This window comes from Puma concolor, chromosome D4, assembly GCF_028749965.1.
Source record: "Puma concolor isolate L17-30 chromosome D4, mPumCon1.1.hap2, whole genome shotgun sequence".
Classification (NCBI taxonomy): domain Eukaryota; kingdom Metazoa; phylum Chordata; class Mammalia; order Carnivora; family Felidae; genus Puma; species Puma concolor.
In genome coordinates this window covers 92,287,974-92,305,627 of record NC_141679.1, presented here as the reverse complement: position 1 = coordinate 92,305,627, position 17,654 = coordinate 92,287,974, and the positions used below count along the sequence as shown (strand labels likewise).

The 17,654-nt window shown below is 59.2% G+C and overlaps 1 protein-coding gene across 3 annotated transcripts in view; it reads left to right on the top strand.

The window, feature by feature from the left end:
• The first annotated feature begins 1,155 nt into the window (after positions 1-1,155).
• The window catches only part of FAM163B (family with sequence similarity 163 member B), a 30,646-nt gene continuing 14,147 nt past the window's right edge, over positions 1,156-17,654 (top strand). The window contains exons 1-2 of one of the 3 annotated variants that reach the window (XM_086684446.1): positions 1,156-1,420; positions 1,784-2,175. The gene's annotated coding sequence lies outside the window, so the exon portion shown is untranslated. Of the gene's footprint in view, positions 1,421-1,783; positions 2,176-3,343; positions 3,641-17,654 lie in introns of those variants that run through there. The other 2 variants (XM_086684447.1, XM_086684445.1) reach the window with 2 other exon arrangements.

Here is a 17,654-nt window from a genome sequence, read left to right as displayed (position 1 = left end):
GTACCCGCTGGAGGAAACAGCGGCCCCTGTCGGTCATTTGCCCCAGTGCCCATTTGGGGAAAGAACTTGGAAGGCTCAACATGGGGCCCCCTTTGGTGGCCCCAGATCCACCGGGCAGCTGAAACGGGGGCCGGGCAGTGGGGTGCCCACCCCAAGCTGCCATCGGCCCTCCCTTCTAAGACTCCAGAGACTTCCGAGGCTGGAGGGGTCCCCCCCGCCGGGGGCCAGCTCGGCCAGCTCAACTCCGCAGTTAGTGAACGGCCAGCTGCTGCTTGGACACGTCTGGAGACGGAGAGCTCACTCCCTCTTGAGGGTTCCCAGAAAGGGAATTGGCCGAATCCTCACTCCTGGAGCGCTTGGCTCCGCTCCCTCTCAGCTGGATGAGACTCAGGTGAGAAGCCGCGGCTGGGCGCATATCCTCTGCCTCCCAGGACATAATGCACTCCATCCGGATGGTTATGTGACCGTCTTGGGTGCGGGGCTGTGGTCGGAGGGTCGAGGCCCCTGCAGTCACCCGCATAATTAGTTCCTATACGTCAAGTCAATGACTGCGTAGAGAGAACTGGGAAGTGGTCATCACGGCCCCTCCCCTGCAAGCCATCCGCCCTGCCCCCCGAGAAGCAAATGGGTAGGAAGGTCATGTCTTGACAGCATGGGGCTGATCTGACAAAAGCTCCATTTGCCCTCAGTGGGAAACGAACCCTCATAAACTGCCACCTATGTTCCAATGTGTTGGGGCTTTTGCAACCAACTCGGCCATCTGTTGGATCTGAGTTAGAGCCACGAAGCTCTGTGCCGGGAGAGAGATGCTAGCGATGGGGACATAGTAGCCGCCATAAACTGAAGTTGCCGTGCAACCGAAAGCATATGGAAGAGGAAGGAGCGACAGTGAGGTGGCACTGAGCCGTGCCTCCCGCCCCCAGGACCATTTCTGGCCAAACTGACAGAACCATGTGTAGCTCAAATGGGTTTTGTTTTTGGTTTTTTTTGTTTTTTTTTTTTTTTGCCTGCATGCACGCGTCAGGAGAATTTGCCATTTAAGCAAACCTGATGGTGGGTTGTTTCTATAAAGTCAGACCAGTGGCTCCTCACGCCCCCCCCCCATTTTTATTTTTGGAAAAAGGGTTGTTGCTTAAAACCAGGTCACGGTTTTAAGAGCGAGTTCGGTGGGGACCGTCGAGCGTCAGCATCCAAGTGAAATCCGCTCACTGCAGCCACCTTCTCGCGGCCCGTGCGACCGTCGGGAAGTCGCTTCGCGCCTCTCCCACCACCGACAACGCGTGAGTAAGAAGTGTGTCTACTTTATACGTTGTGAGGAGCATTCAGTCGTGGATGAAGCAAAATGGGCTCGGAGCGCCTCATCACAGGCCCCGGGAGCCCACCTCTGCAGAGCTTGGGAAGGAAACCCCTGCTTCACGAGGTCAGCAGCTCCGGACCCACAGCTGGGAAATTCTGCCGAGTGTGAATGAAGAGAAGGCGGGGGCAGGAGTGGAAGGGCATTGGAGCCGGCTGGTGAAGAGAGTTTGGCAGTGATGCTCCTTTTAAAATTCTTGGCACACGTTCGCCGAGATCTAAGCAATCCTGAAATTAAAAAAAAAAAAAAGAAAAAGAAAAAAAAGGTGGCTCAGTTGTCTAATGGGGATTTTGACGGAAAATGTCGATTTAAAGGATTCCTAGGCTGACTCCTCAGGCACTGATTGGCTGGCCGGTATACATCTCTCTCTGTCTCTCTCCCCCCCCCCCCATATGGAATTTCTATTAATGTTTCCATATTTTTTCCTAGGTTGGGAGCACATCGAAAATCTGGGAGGAGGGTATGAGGAACATGTGTTTAGGATTCAGTCTAAGCCAGCTCCGGTCTGCTGCTCTTAAGTCTCCAATCTTCACCTGCAAAGTCATCTCACTGGATTGTTGAGAAGATTTCAATGAGACAATGCGGGCAACGTGTGTAGCCTTGTGTCGGGGACGTACTGAGCACATAATGAGTGATGTTTACCATGAAGTCAGTGCCTGGTGGAAGCAGGTACTGTACACAGTTAATTAATGAATCAAGCACCGCCCTGATCACTTAGGAAGCGAGGCGGGTGATGTTCAATTATCCTGCTCGGAAGGGACGGAGATATTCGACATTCACGGGGCAGGCACCAGCTCTTTCCATTAGTTAAGAGGAATGAGGTAAGGAAACTCTCCAGGGTCAAAGTGGCTTGAACAGTTTGGGGAAATTAGGCAGTGACCCTTCCTAGGGAACCTGACAGGGCGAGGCAGGAGGCTGGACATCTGGAGCCTGTCTATCTGGCTTGTAAATACTCACCCTCTCGGTCCTGTGGGGTGGCTCTGAGCCCGGTGCTTATCTCTCTCTCCTCAGCCCATCTGTAAGGTGGGAGTGGACTCCAAGCAGGTCCCTCCACCCCCTCTATGTGTCCCCAGTATTCCCGTCTCTAGAACAGGAGTGAAGTAACAGGTTTTTCCTACCAAGATATAGAGTCTTCTAAAGAACTTAAGAGTTGGAGAAGCAAACGGTCGTATTACATTTTCAATGAGCCAGGCACGGTTCTTAGTGCCTTACATATTCTTTAGTGATATTTAGTTTCAGACCTCTCTCTCGGCTCGGGGTCCCCATGGCTTCGGCCTCCTCTTGAGTGTCTATCTGCAGGGACAGAGGTCACTCGCTGCCTCTTGGAGCACTCCCTTCAGGTGGAGGGACCTCATGCCAGGAAGGAAGCAGCCCAGTCTGTCCTGCTTCAGCGTGCAGCCATTGGTCCCAAATCTGTGCTTTGTGGTCCCAAAGCAGGAGTCTGCTCCCTTCCTCTGTGGATGCCCTGAGAGATCCAAGGGCAGCCACCAGGCCCCAGAGCAGGACAGGCACCGCCCTTTCTCCCTAGCTTGGCGGTTGCCCACCATGAGAATGGAAACAAACCATGAAAAGGGGGCTCAGAGTTTACTGAGCCCCCACTGTGTGCCAGGCCCCTGGACCTGGTTGAACTGCATTCTCAGACCAACCTTGCAGGCACCGCTATGGCGCCTTTCACAGGTGAGAGCCAGAGAGACTCCCCGAGTCAGGAACTTGCCCCAAGGTCGCACTGTTGACAAGCAGCAGCAGCTTCAGCCCGACTCCCAATCCCAGAAAGCAGGCGCAGAGCCACGGGAGCCCCGCGGGGCGCCGGGCGGGGGGTGGGAGGGGCGGGAGGTCCCGCGGCCTGGGCCCACAGCGGACGAGCGGTCAGCACCAGGGACAGCTCCCGAACCGCTCCCCGCAGCCCCCGACGGCGGCGCGCGCGGGGCCGGCGGCGCGCTCCCCGCCGGCTCGTGCGCGCGCCCTCCCGCCAGCGCGCGCCCCGCGCCCGGGACTGGGCTGGAACCGCGCGTGCCGCTCGCTGGGAGCCAGCCTGCGCGTCCGGAGCCGTGACCGCAGCCGGAGCTGGCAGGGGGCTCCCGCCCGGGCACGCAGTCGCCTCCCGCGGGCCTCCGGGCCTCCCCAGCGCCCGCCTCGCCCGCCCGGCCCCAGCAGGCGCCGCAGCCGTGGCCTGGGCAGGAGCGGCCGCCGCTAGCTGCGCCCTGCGCGGGACGGACGCCGGACCGCCCCATCACGTGCGCCCAAGTCCTCGGCCGGCCGGGGGCAGCGCCGTTCCCATGGTTCAAGGTAAGGGCCGAGCGGGCCGAGCGGTCGCGGGGCGAGGGGGCCGAGGCCGCGGGGGACGCAGGCAGGGAAGCCCCGGCTCAGTGCCCACGAAGGCTGGGGCGCCCGCTGCAGCCTGCCGGGCAGTGTGGAGCCAGGTCCCTGCCCCACGCAGCTGCCGGGCCACACCACCCGTCCCATCTCCATCTGCCCTGGACGTGCGCCCCTGGGGAGGAGGCTGTGGACTGTGAATGGAGACCCAGGTGGGCAGCGAGGCAGGGAGGGAGGTGGGGACCCACGGTGCCAAGGGACGCCTGGTCTCTCTCTTGGCCTGGGCATGAAGGAAATCGGGGAGAGAAAGTTTCCGAGAGGAGCCTGGCCTCTGTTCTCTGTGGTGCCAGGAGCCGAGACCTTTCAGTGAGACTTGCCTTGGACGAGACACCGTGCTCGGCACCTGACCTGTGTAATCATTCATCCAATTCACCCAACACCCATCAGAGAGAGGCACTGGCTCTGTTTGACAGAGGAGGAAACTGAGGCTCAGGGAAGTTTGGTCGCTTGTCCAAGGTCACACAGCCAGTAAGTGGTGGTGCTGACCTCGGTCACGGCCACCGGCCTCGGTCACGGCCACCGGCCGCACACCCACCCACCTTTGTCTGTTTGAAATCTCAGCTTAAACGGGGGAGAGGAGCACTGGGCTGGCCTTTGGGTTTTCCCAGCCAGGAATAAAAAGACTCCAAACACCAAAACTCCAGGAGAGACTGCCTGCCCACCCTCCCAGCTCTGCCACGTCATCCCACCCAGTGTCCTGTGCTCCCAAGGCCGAGGGCCGTGTGGGCACTAAGAGCCCTGCCAGTGTGCATCTCAGCCCCAACACTCTGTGACGACAGTCTCAAGGGTCAAGTTCATTGACCCTTCTTGAAGATAAGAGGGTGTCCCAGAGGCCTTAGCCCCAGCCTGCCCTCCTTTCACGTTCCTCGGGAAGCTAGAGCTCAGGAGAGCCAGAGGTGATGACCTGCCAGCCTTTCCCTGGCACTCCCCTCTGCTCAGGCCAGGCCAGGCTCCTGGGGCGGGAAGGGGCAGGGGAGGCTTCCAGGTGCGGTGAGGACTTCCAACCCCCGAAGGTTTGTGCTCGCTAGGACGGCATCCAGCCGCCTCTGCCAATGGCACTGACAATGGAGCCCAAACGACCAGAGACCTCTTCTTACCCAAGCAGGTGGCACCGGTGCTTCCTGGGCCGAGGGGAGGGACTGACTTTAATTCTTTGTGCACTGACTGTAAGCTTTCGGAAGAGCTGGGGTGCTGGGAACTCGGGACAAGTCCATCTCGCGCCTGAGGCTGGGGCTCAGGCAAGCTGGGGTTTTGTTCCTGTTTTCATCTGGCGCGGCTGTTGGGCACCTGCGTGACGGGGTGAAAAAAACGCAGGGTGAGCCTTGTGCCCTGGATCCTCCTGACTTCTGGTCTCCCTGCCACCTGAACTTCCAGAGGGGCTGACTGGTCCCGATTCCCTTGGAAAGCTTGGAACGAACTGGTCTCCCGAAGTGTTTGGGGGTGTCTGGGAAGGACCCACCCACAGGCTCTCCCGGCCTCAGTGCCTTCGGGGTGCATGGGGACGGATGTGGGGAGCTCTGGGGACCATCAGCTGCTCTTTCTGGAGCTCTCTGGCACTCTCTGCTGAGAGCGCTGGCTATGGAAATGTTCCAGCTTTTCCACCCTAGCCTCTCCAGGGGAAGAGGGGAGGGCGTCCACCACAGAGCCCTTCCCAGCCTCCGAGGCCTCGAGCTCCCAGACGCGCATTGCTTACACCAGCACAATCGTCAAACAGGAGTAAGGGCGCTCGGGGAAAGGTGGGCACAGCTCGTGGAGCCAAGACTCATCTGCCCAGTTGTGTCCACCTTTCGGGGTGACCTTGGGCAAGTCATCTTCCCTCTCCAGACCTCAGTCTCTCATCTGTGAGATGATGGGGTGGCTCATGCCATGCCCCTGATGGGCCATGACCACTCTGTTCATCGAGGCCCCAAAGTGAGCGTGTGAGGCTGGGAGGAGCTGCAGTATTGAGGGAGCACAGAGGAATTTTGAAATCTCGGGGCAAATCTGAACCCAAGCCCCCCACTCAAGTGATCGGCCCAGGCTTGCATGTTTGGGGGCCGGCTCTAAATCGCTGACTCCTGGTGCCGGTTCTGGGTGAGCCATATGGCCCGGCCGGCCCGGAGGCTACACGGCAGGGACCCAGTCCCGCAGAGAGGCCCCTGGACTCCACGGATCCGCTCCGCAGAGCGATGGCCTCGACATCCAGCGAGGAATAATTGCAGCACTCAGAAGGGGTGAGGGAGCAGGCAGGGCTGCGGGGGGAGAGTCATTACATCTCTGTAAATTGCATCTGTGTTCGGGCAGGAGGCAAGTCACGGTGGCAAAAGAGACCCGCTCCTGTCCTCCCAGCAGCTCCTGGCCCGGCCACTCTCTGCAAAGTAGCCAGTCTGCGTCTGTACATCAGTAAGAGGCAGCTTGTGTGGCAGAGAGTGCGGATCCTGGGCGACCGTGGGCAAATCGGTCAGCCTCCTCGTGTGCAAAACTGAGGGCGCTCCTGCCTTCCCCGCCAGCACAGGGCGGCAGCTGTGAATCTGGGCTCCCCGCCCCCCCCCCCACCGAGGCAGGGGACGCCCCCAGGCTCAGCCCGGGGTCTGCTCCACGGAGACCAGCGCGACCGGGGGCTTCTAAGCCTGGCTTTGCTCTCCCCCTGGTACTGGTTTTCCTTGCGGTGTCTCGGTCCCTTCGGATTTGCTTCAAAGGGGGTTTGACAAGCCCAGCATCTTCAGCGTCTGCCAGCTCCTGTCCTTCCATTGCCGCGCGGAGAGGCTCCTGGTGCGGACCCTCTTGTTTCTCTTTGCAAAGCTCTTTGTTCCCTTTGGAATCAGGTCCCCTCCCTAAGCAGGCTTGAGCTGGCGAGCCCTCCCCCAGGCTTGGCCCAGCCCCACCCCCAGCTGGGGGCCCTCTGAGGGTGGAAAGCGCTGCAGGAAGAATTCTAGGGGGACTGACCACCTTGCCCCGGGTCTGAGTTAAGCCTGCTGCTTCCTGGCTGTGGGATCTTCTGGGCTGTGGCCCATCAGACGAGGCTTGTAAGCCCTGCTTCCGGGGGTGGGTTTCTCCAGAGATCCCCAGAAACCACAGACGTCGGGAGCCTGGGAGGGACACGGCCAGATGTAGCCTTTAGAGAATGTTCTCGGGCTGCGGCACGACGGGCTACGTGGAGAGGGTGAGGCTGGAGGCAGGAAGGCTCTGGAGGAGGCCACTGCGTCCAGCCAGAAGGGAAACGATGGAGGCCTGGACCAGGGGAGTGAGAAGTGGGCAGAAATGACCATCCCTCGGAGGGAGGGGCGAGGAGACAGTGTGCTGGGTGGTGGGAGAGGCCCGGGACTGAACACCTACCTGTCACAGGGCTCTGCTCTACACGGGACCGGGCCGGAGACCCGGGTGTGGCCGGACAGGCAGGATGGGCCGCGCCTAAGTGGTGAGGAGGCAGCCCCGGGGGCCTCGAGGAAGACTTTTCTGTTCCAGGAGCAGCATGGCGTCACAGCCTGGCTCCATGTTACCGCCTGTCCCCTGCACACGGTCCCCGCCCACCTCGAGGGGTTCCCACGGGACTGGGCCCCGCCCTGGTCTAGCCAGCCACCTGTACCCCCGTGCTCGGCTTTCCCAGGTGGCAGAGGCGGGAGAAGCCTGGGCCAGCCGAGAGGCCCACGTGGAGGCTGGCCAGGGGCCTGGGTGGTGGCCTTACGGCAAGCCAGGCTTCGGGGGCTGCCGCCTCGTTCGCCCCATTCCCTGGTGGTGTGGTCGAGTGGAGGAGAGCGTGGCCGTTGGGGCTGACCAGAGCCGTGTTTCTGTCCATGCCGAGTGTCCCTAGTGACTTGGCCTCTCTGGGCCTTGGGTTGCTCGGTGACAATGTTAACATCCACCTCGAAGGATGTGCTAGGTTGCGTCTCAGCTGGCTGACCGGGGAGGGGGTTGCGGGCACTGTTCAGCGCTAACAGAAACCTCTCTTCCAGGCCAGGTCCACCCCCCGGGGCAGCCCCCGTGGGTGCTTGTTTCCTGGCTCAGCCACAGAGTGGGCTCAGGGCGGCAGACTGGCCTTGGGGCCACCCTGGCTCCCTGACCGTCACCTGCATCTGGGTTCTTCCCGACCTGGTCCACAGTTTCCTCATGCCACAGCAGTGGCAGAGGTGACCCTTGGGGCACTCCCGGGCTGCGCTGGCCAGTGGGGCCCTCTGGCGGCAGGGATCCCTGGGGAACAACAGTCCTCCCTCCCTTATTATTATTATTATTTCTTATTACTTATCGTCATCTGCTGTACTTGGTCGTGCACCCCGTCCAAACTTGCACTTGGAACTGTACTCCCCGGGGTGGGTGCCAGCAGTCTCGCGTCCCCGGGGACTTGCTGGGAGCACAGATCCTCAGACCCCCTCCAGACCTCCTGGTTTAACAGGCTCCCCGGGCGATCCCTGTGCTCAGTGAAGTTGCAGACACGCTGTGCTAGAAAACATTCTGTGCACAAAAACAGCGGCGGAAAGCCATCGCAGGTGACTGTCTCCTGCAGGCTTGCGTATTTAGCTAAGATATGTTAAATTTTAATACGCTAAAGGGATTTTGAAATGAAATAAATTGGTGCTGGCTGTAAAAGACAAGTCAAGCCATCCCTTTGTTTGTTTGTTTGTTTTTCACAAAGTATAAGCCCGGGGCTTCCCCGCTGCGACCCACCCCCAGGCCGGGCCCCCGGGGATCCATCACCCAGGGGCTCCTTGGCCTGTGTTCCTCCCTGTTCTTTTGTCGGCAGATCTGGACCCTCTCCCCGCATCAGCACCCGTTTTCTCGGGTTTACCTGGCCCCGTGTTAGTGAGCAGGCGTGTGGGTCATCCTGGGTTTTGGGTTGTGCCGCGTAGTTTTATTGATTCATTCGCTGGTGTGATCCCAGCAGGGAAGGATCTCGGGGTGGGGGGGGGACTTCGGGGGGGGAGTGCACACTTGTGACTAGAATGAGAGAGCTGGGCAAAGCACCTCCCGATGGATTGTGACACGGATGTGAGGCAGCAGGCATCCCAGATTCAGAGGAAGATACCCCATGGGTCAGAGCAGTCTGGGAGGGCTTCCTGGAAGTGGAACTTGAGCTAAGCCCGGAAGGAGTATGGAGTGGGGAGGAGCAAGCGTGCCGGGGGAGACGGGGCATTTCTGCCATCCCTGGGACGCAAGACGCCTCTCTGTTGACTTTGGTAATCAGTGACTCACAGAAGATACCCCGACCGTGTCCAGTAGTCCGTGCCCTATAAGGGTGGGGGGAACCAGCTGGCCACTTTCTGGTGGTCCCATTGGCTTGGAGCCTCAAATCTGTTGTGATTGAGGTCGGCATTCATGCTCTGGTCTCTCTGCCAGGCTCAAAACGGCTCCCCGCCGCCCCAGGAAGACACGCGAGGGACCCGCGGCCGAGCCCCCGCCACGGCCCCACGGCCCTGCCTCAACTCCAGGGCGCCAGCCGGCTCTGGCTTTGTGCTTCCTGCCAGCACATCCCCCTAGCGCTGGCTCAGGTTATTTTGGCCAGGCTGCTCGGAGCACAGGAGCGTGTGTCCCAGGGCGTAGGAGGAGGCTGGGACGCATCATTAGTGTGTCCCTGACACTTGTCAGAGGCCTTGCCTCGCGGTGTTGGAATGTCACATTTACTCCGTCTTCCCAGTTCCTCCACTTGCTGTTGGCAAATGCACTGACTCGATACCTTCGGGAACCTTCCTACAGCAAAGATGCTCATTTTTCAGATTCCAAGGCAAGTGCCTAGTCCAGAAGCCCTTTCTCTCTGCAGGGCGTCTGCCCCCCCTCTGCTCCCAGAAGCCGGCAGACCCAGCTGGCTTAGGGAAGGACCCACATGTCTTTTGCAGGGTCTCCCCTCGAAACATTGCGAAACCAGCAATGGCTTTTGAAAGGGCTGATTCCAGGATATGATGATCCAATTTTGGTTCAAAGGAGGACGGGGGGGGAAAAAAAGTCGAATATTTCGCAGAAAAAAACAGCAACTTCTTGGCAACATCGTCAAATTGCGAACTTCTGGTATTTACCGGTGCTTAGAGTTTTTGTTTGGTTAAAACCCTCATTATACAGAAGGCTCCTGGCTCAGTGCGAACCCATTTACAAAATTAAAAATATAGGCAACTTTAATTTTACCTTCATGGAACTTCCCACACGAGAGTTCCCTCTAATTACTAAACAGATTTCTGCTTCAAAAGGACAATTTTTGTTTTGCGATGCAGCGTCCTGAATAATCACTTTTGTGGTGGGTTTTATTGCCGCTGGGCTGTCTTGTTTTTCCGCGTCCACCCTTTTCTCTCTGGGATCATCCCCACTGTTGAACGTGAGACCCGAGGGCAAGAGGGAGGCGTGGGAGCGAACGGGTAGGGGTCCAGCATGGCTGCAGAATCTGTGGGATGCTCTGAACAGGCACAAGGGTTAGGACCCCGCGACTCTGCCCAGCCGCCAGCGCAGGCTCCTCCGGGCTGGTGAGCCCTCTCTGTGCCCTACGTTCCTGGTCCACAGAAATCAGATAGCTGTGCCCCTCTCGCAGGGTGGTGGTGAGGGTTCTTCACCCCGGTGTAAGACCCCGGATGCCCGGTAGGAGCACGACAGAGGGGGCCTGGTGCTAGATTCTGGGGTCTCTGAGGGCCTGTTGAGTAGCACCTGTGATGGAACTTGGGTTCCCGGTCGTCTGTGCAGCTGGGGGTCGGAACCCTACTTCGATCCCGTCCCAGCTGAAGACAGAGCACGGACCCCGGCTGCAGCCTAGAAGGCCCTGCCTGCCACAGACCCTGCGAAGCCCCCGACCTCCTCACTGGCCTGTCCGCCCCCACTGGGCTCCCGCATGGTGGCTTACTTCCCGTTCTGGAACATGCCCAGAACCTTCCTTCTGGGGGGGGGGGGGGAGGGAGGGCCGTCCCGCCTGCTCCCCTCTCTGCCTGAAGAGCAGATCTCATTGGCCACGGTGTGCTTCAGGAACGTGTCCCTGACCCCACGTCACCTCCCGGGAGGTTCAGCCCCATGACACGCCCTTGGGCCCACTGTGACACTGGCCCTTTGGGTCTTCCTGACTGGTCTCCGTCAGCACACAGGCTGGGGGGCCCCCTTGAGGAGCGCACCTGTGGATGCTGTCCACCAGTGCGCCCAGAACCAGGCACAGTGCCGGGCACATGGATGGGAGCACTTGGTAGACATTTACTGGACGGCTGGGAGCTTTTGTGCCATTCTGACGCCCCCACCTTGTCTGCCAGGGGCCGCCGTGGCTTCTCCCTGACCTCTCCCCGGACTGAGACACCCCATGTTTGGAGCCACAGATGACATCTGTTTCCCCATCAGCGTCTCCCCTCCAAACACTCAGAGCCTCCCCCGGGAGGAAGACTCAGAACGTTCCAGAAACGGGAAGTGAGCCAGCGTGGCCAGAGTGCAGCCAGTGGCGAAGCAGTTTGGGAGGTGCACCTGCTGTTTTCCAGCTGCAGGAATTTCCAGTGTCGGGCGAGGTGGTTCCAGGGCTGCTGGGTCACCCAGGCCAGGCCCCAGCTCCCGGCCAGGCCTCCGGGTTTTTAAAAATCATTCAATCTGCAAGACGGGCCCTTTCAACAACACGCCTACACTCACTTAAAAATGGCTGAGCCCAATTTTCTCAAAAAGGAAAGTTGATGTGGAACAAACCGCTCCGGGCAGGGTCTTTGCTGAAGCCTGGGCCGCCAAGGACTGCTCAGGGTGGCAGAGTTGTCCCCAGAAGTTGACAACGGAGTCACGGCGGCCGCCGAGCTGGCAGAGCCTTGCGGAGAGCAGAGGTGCCAGACGGGACCAGGGCGAGCTTGTGCCCGTGCCCTGGGGCACCTGAGCCCGTGAAACTATGTCAGAGGAACGAAGAAATGGGTGGGGGTGGGGGTGGGGGTGGGGCCAACCAGGTTGACAGCCGCCGTTTGTTGAGGCCTCTGCCCCCAGGATCCGTCCGTGCGCCCAGGCAGGTGGGGCCGCCTCGGGCTCCCCGAGGCTTGTACTTGGAGAGAACTTGGGGTGACCCCCAGGGAGAAGCGAACCCTGGAATGTGGCCCGGAGCCGAGGGGGTCCCACCCTCCCCCATCCCCTAAGGGTGTGTATCCCACCGCTCAGGCTGTCTTGGATGAACTGTGATTTCAAGAGGGAAAGTCCCTTTGTTCCTTGAGCCGGTGATTAGACCGGGTAACGTCCAAAGTCCCTTCCCGGTGTGCGGGGAGAAGCGGGAGACTCTTGTTCAGATATTCTGATTCTCTGAGACTCTGAGCCGCGTGGCTCTAAGTCCCTGGGAGTCCACCATTCTACCACCTTGTCTGGACCCTCCTCCCAGGCTCCAGTAGTGCCCTGGCCGTCCGCCCCGTCGTCCTGCCCTCTGGTTCCAGACCCTGCCTGGAGCCCCAGCACAGAAGGTGGGCCTGTCTCAAATGAGCTGCACTGACCTTAGACCAAGGCAGGGATCCAGGGGGGCTCCCTGGTAGGTGCCAAGTCCCCTGGGGGCATCTGAACTCCAAGGGGAGTGCCCAGACGGATGGTGGCAGCTCACAGCCCAACCTCTCCCCCCCACCAGCTGCTGGACCGTCCAGCCAGTCCCTCTGGAACCTCCAGGTTGCTCAACTCACCTTTGCCTGGACTCACCTGCTGTTCCTTCACCATCAGCACCACATACACAGGCACACAGGCACACATGCAGATTTAAATGCACATGCCACATACATGTATACACGCGCACACAGGCACACATGTGGATATAAATACGCACGCTGCGTTTACTTATACATACATATATGGGTACATATACATGCATATACATGCACATGGTGTGTACACACACATATACATACATGTAGATGCACACACACAAGTTTATTAAGAAATAGCAGAGGGGCGCCTGGGTGGCTCAGTCGATTGGGCGGCCGACTTCCGCTCAGGTCATGATCTCGCGGTCCGTGGGTTCGAGCCCCACGTCGGGCTCTGTGCTGACAGCTCGGAGCCTGGAGCCTGCTTCGGATTCTGTGTCTCCCTCTCTCTCTGACCCTCCCCCGTTCATGCTCTGTCTCTCTCTGTCTCAAAAACAAATAAACATTAAAAAATTTTTTTAAAAAAAGAACTAGCAGAGAACTGCAGTTTAGGACAGGCGAGCTCCGGAAAAACCCTAAGTTTCCCTAATTCGATTCTTTGCTATTCCCAAATAAACCCACTTTGCTGGTGAAATAACTGGCTATTTTATTTTTAAGGTTAACAACACACGCGCACACACACACACACGTACAACACACACACATATACACACAGACATGCACACCTGTGCATAGACACACGCATGCCTACACAAACACATGCACATGCATACACACAAACACATGGGCGTGCACATGTACGCGCGTACGCGCACACACACGGGCGTGCATGTGCGCGCTCACACACACCTGGACACGCACATGCACGCACGTGCGCACAAACATGGGCGCGTGCACATGCACGCGTGTACGCACAAACATATGGGCGCACACATGCACGCGCATATGCACACACACTTGGACACACATGCACGTGTGTACGCACAAACACATGGGCGCGCGCACATGCACGCGCATACACATAAACATGTCGTGCACGCACATGCACACACACAGCTCTGGGGTGAGGAGGTACTGCCTGGATTCGTTAGGGCACGGCTGGCACCAGCCCCACCGGCTGCTCTGGGCCATCCTGGCCAGGGCGGGAACTGCAGGCCGCCGGTGCGTGCAGGTAGCCTGAGGCCGTGACACGGGAAGGAGTCCTGTGCTGTCCTAGGCAGCAGCCCAGTGGGTCACTTCTCCGACCTGCTTTCCTGGGTGACCTCGGTGCCCACCTGTGAAGGAGCGTGAGGACTCTTGTCTTCCTCACTCACGGGGCCACTCTCTGGGGAGACGCCGTCTGTACCTGAAAACTCAGACTGCAGGGAGCCGTCAGGACACAAGTGGTCTATTCTGAGTCGCCACTGAAACGGGTCCCCGGGGGCGCAGAGAGACAGCTGACATTTCTTGCGCACTTCCTCCCTCCCTACCTCCGTCCCTTCCTCCAGTCCGGCGGCCAGGCGCCTGGGTCCCCGGCAGAAACTGTCCAAGTGCCCCAATCTGTTGGGTTAAGGAGAGCCCACCTCCTTACCTCCCCCCACGCAGCTTACAGCTGTAGCCATGGAAACCGCTGTAACCTTGTGAACAGCTAAAACATATGTATATATTTGGTTTGTTGTTTTTTTAAAACATCAAGCAGATTTCTTTTTTGCTTTTTACACTCCTGTGGGGATGGGCGAGGTCAATACAAGGCACAGGTAGTCATAACAGAAGGAGCCCCGCACCTCCCACCCCCTGAGCTCACTCTGCAGGGCTCGGGTCCAGGAAGTTGGGGTCCCCCGTGGGGAGAGCCCCCGAAGGGCCGCTGCTCCCTCCACCTGGGCCTCCCCCAAAACGAGCCAGATTCCACCCAACTCCCATAGAACAGAGTCCTTCCCACACGATTCCCCAACCGGTGCACAGATGGGGCCGCTGGAGACCCACCCAAACCCAATGAGAAGGATCTTCCAGCAATAGAGCCAAGCAGCGTGCCCTGGCGAGGAGCCAAGCTGTGATCCTGCCCTCCAGGACTCTGTCGTCGAGAAGAGGAGACGATACTAATGCCACTGTCGTGTTAATTTCGGGAAGAGTTTTGCTGGATAGAAAATTCTAGGTTGGTGTTCCCCCTTCTGTAAACCTGCTGCCAGCTGTCTCCTGGCGTTCACCGTTTCCACCGCAGTCTGTGCGTGCCTCCGTTGTTCCTCACGTGCCTTTTCCTCTGTCTTCGATGTTCACCGTATCGCTGGTTTTGGACGATTTTATTAGAACGTTCCTCGGCACGGCTTCCCTCATGTTTCTTGGGTTTCCGGTTTGTGGAGGGCCTGGGATCCAAGTTTCCACCAACATTTCTTCTCATGAGTCACCTCTCTGCGCCCCGCTTTCCTCTGGGGGCTCTGATCCTCCCGCCGGAGCCCCGCTTCCTCCGTCGGGGGTTTGTCTCTTTGCTGTTACATTGGCTGTTTCTACCTGGGCCCCCAAGCCCCCTTCTCCCGCAGCATCGACTCTGATGTTACTCCCGCGTGGCGTATTTCTCACCTGAGAAATCGCTAATCTCTAGAAATTCGGTTCGGTTCTCTCTAACGTCATCTGTGTTTCTGCTTCACGTGCCCAGTTTCTCCTCCCGCGTTCCGACCACGGGGGCGACAGCTGTCGTAACGCTTTCGATGTCCTCACCTCCTAATTCTGTCATCTGTGCCGTTTCTGGGTTAGTTTCGACGGCCTGACTTCTCTCCCCGTTATGGATCGTATCGTTGGCTTCTTGGCAGGCCAGGTAACTTCCCAGCTGGTTGGGAGCCACACCCCTGTGCGGACTCGTGAGCTTTGTTCCGGGCTGTGGCTGTTACTTGGAAACGCTTAGATTCATTCAGCTCCAGCTTTTGGGCCTGTCGGGCAGGACCGGAGCAGCACCCAGTCCCAGCCCTTCTGAGCTCAGTGGCCAGTGCTCCGGGAGGTACGACAGGTGGGAGCAGGGCCTCCCTCTGGACCCGCTGGAGCGCCGAGCAGCGTTCTCTAGAATCCTTTCCGATGGTTCTCTCTCAACCCAGGTAGACTTGACGCACATCCAAAGGTGAGGGATGACGAATCTAGAAGGCATTTCAGGAGGGAGGGGGCATGAAATTGAAGCCGTGAGAAGACAAGCAGTAATGCTCCATGAAGGCTGTTCAGATGCAGACGGACCCTGCTGTGCAGCCTGGTCTCTGCCGACCCCGTGCCGCTTCCTCCTGCCGCTCCTGTGCTCCGGCTCCTGGAGCCCAGCTTGCTCTGCCTGCCCCTGGGCCTTTGCACTTGCTGTTTCAAAGGCGGAGAGACCCAGAGCAGAAACCAGGATGCAGTAGGAGCTTAATAAATATTTGCAGCTGAATTGTTGATAAGTGATCGACGCCAAGCACAGAGTAGGGACAGGGAGGGCCACTAGATCCCAGAAGGGGGAGCTGTGTCCATGGCAGGAAGGGCTTACTCAAGGAGCCTGCTGACCAATAGCCAAGGGTTTCAATAAGCAGAACTGGAAGGGAGTTCAAGGCGCGTGGAATGGCACCAGCAAAGGCTCAGAGGCAAGACCGTGCATTTTGTGGTCGGGAGGCCCAGGGAACAAACCTCTCAGGCAGACTGGCTTACGAAGCATGGCAGCAATAGAAAATGCAGAGCTGAGGAAGAAAATCAGAGACCAGCTCGGAGGGCCAGGGACACGCAGATGTTTGGGGCCTAGACCAGGAGAGTCACGCTCAGGCCTGAGTTCCAGGGGGATTCTTGGCTGTAGTGGGGGGGGGGGGAGGGGGAGGGGGTGTCTGCAAAGGCGAACCATGGCTCCGAACGTGCAGACATGAGACACGGGTAGGAAAGCAAACACGGGGCAGTCTCCGTGCAGGGGCTCACGTTGTTAAAAAAATAATCAAAACGACACCTGTTGGCATACTCTTAGAAATGCCCCCCGGCCCCCCGGCCCCCACCTCGCCCCCGAGGTCCCCACTTATCTCTTTGGAAGCTCTCACTGGGCACCCTGGGTTGGGAGCTGAGATGGGCCGGGCCCCAGAGCCCACAGCCCAAGAGGAGAGAAGTCACGGGCTTCTGGACAGAAATGCAAAGGAGAGGAGGTCAATGAGGGCTCCGTGGATGCCACCAGCAACTCCAGACCACGGGCAGCATTTACGGCTCTGGGTCAAGGGTGCACGTCTGGCCTGCCCGACAGTCCAGCTTCCCGAGGGCCAGGAGGAGGCAGGGATGGCGACCCCCACTCACTTCTGTGTCCTCGGTACAGCACAGTGTTTGGCAGGCTGCCCGCGCTCACGGTGCTTATGACAAGGAGGAGAGAGGGAGGGGGAGACGAAGGAGGAGGGAGGGGAGCTGGAGACAGGCGTTAACATCCTGTTTTAAAGGTGAGGGGACCGGGGCCCGTGGCCACCCTGACCGTAGGGAGGCGAGTTTGGATTCACACCCAAGTCTTCCTGACTCCTAGGCTGAGCAGGGCTGGGAGGGAAAGACCAGCGCCGACCGGCGTGAGCCCAGGCTTCCTGGAGGAGGAGGCATCAGAGCCGGGCACGGGCGGCGGGAATCTGTCGGGGGCTGCGGTGAGGGTTCCGTGGGAGAGCAGATGTCATTGGCCATGGTGGCTCCAATGACGTGATGGAGGCGGCCGATTCGAGGCCGCTGAGCTCCTCAGGAGCCAACGGGCAGGACTGGAGGGACATCGGCTGCAAGGAGGGAAACAGCTGACGTGGGCGCCTCGTCTGGACGGCGGAGCGGGGCCTCGCCGCCGTGGGGTGTCTGCCTCTGCTCTCTGCACTTGGGCAAGTTGCATCCCTGCCAAGTGGAGACACCCACCTGGGGGTCCTGGACCAGTGGGGGCATCCGAGCATGGCGCGGATGGCTGAGTACCGCCCCCCAACCCCTCCCCAGGCCCTGGGGGCGGGATCTAGCACACAACGGGCTGTCAGTGATGGGCTGGGTGCTTGTCCCATCCTGTGAGATGCCAGAGGCAGCCAGCATTTCTGAAAAAGCCCCCCGACCCCTCCTCGGGCCCCCAGTTCTGCCCCCTCACTGGCCGTGTGCCCTTGGGCAGGTCACATCACCTCCGCCAGCCCCGGTTTTCTCATCTGTGAAACGGGTTAATAATTCCAACCCCGAGGATGATGATCAGGCTTAAACGGGGTGATGCGTGCATTCTCCCCAAGCACCACGAATGCGGGCATCGCCACCGCCCCGCTTCCACAGATGCGTAAACCGAGGCTCTCCAGGAGCAGTGGGCTTTCCCCGTGGCACACCACCGGAGCAAGAAGGAGCAGAAGCAAACGTGGTCAGGGTCTCCTCAGTCTCCCTCCTTCCCTTGCCCTTTCCAGTGAGCCCCTCGACAGCTGGCTTGGTCTTCTTCCCCCAAACTCATCTACGGCTCCAAAGTC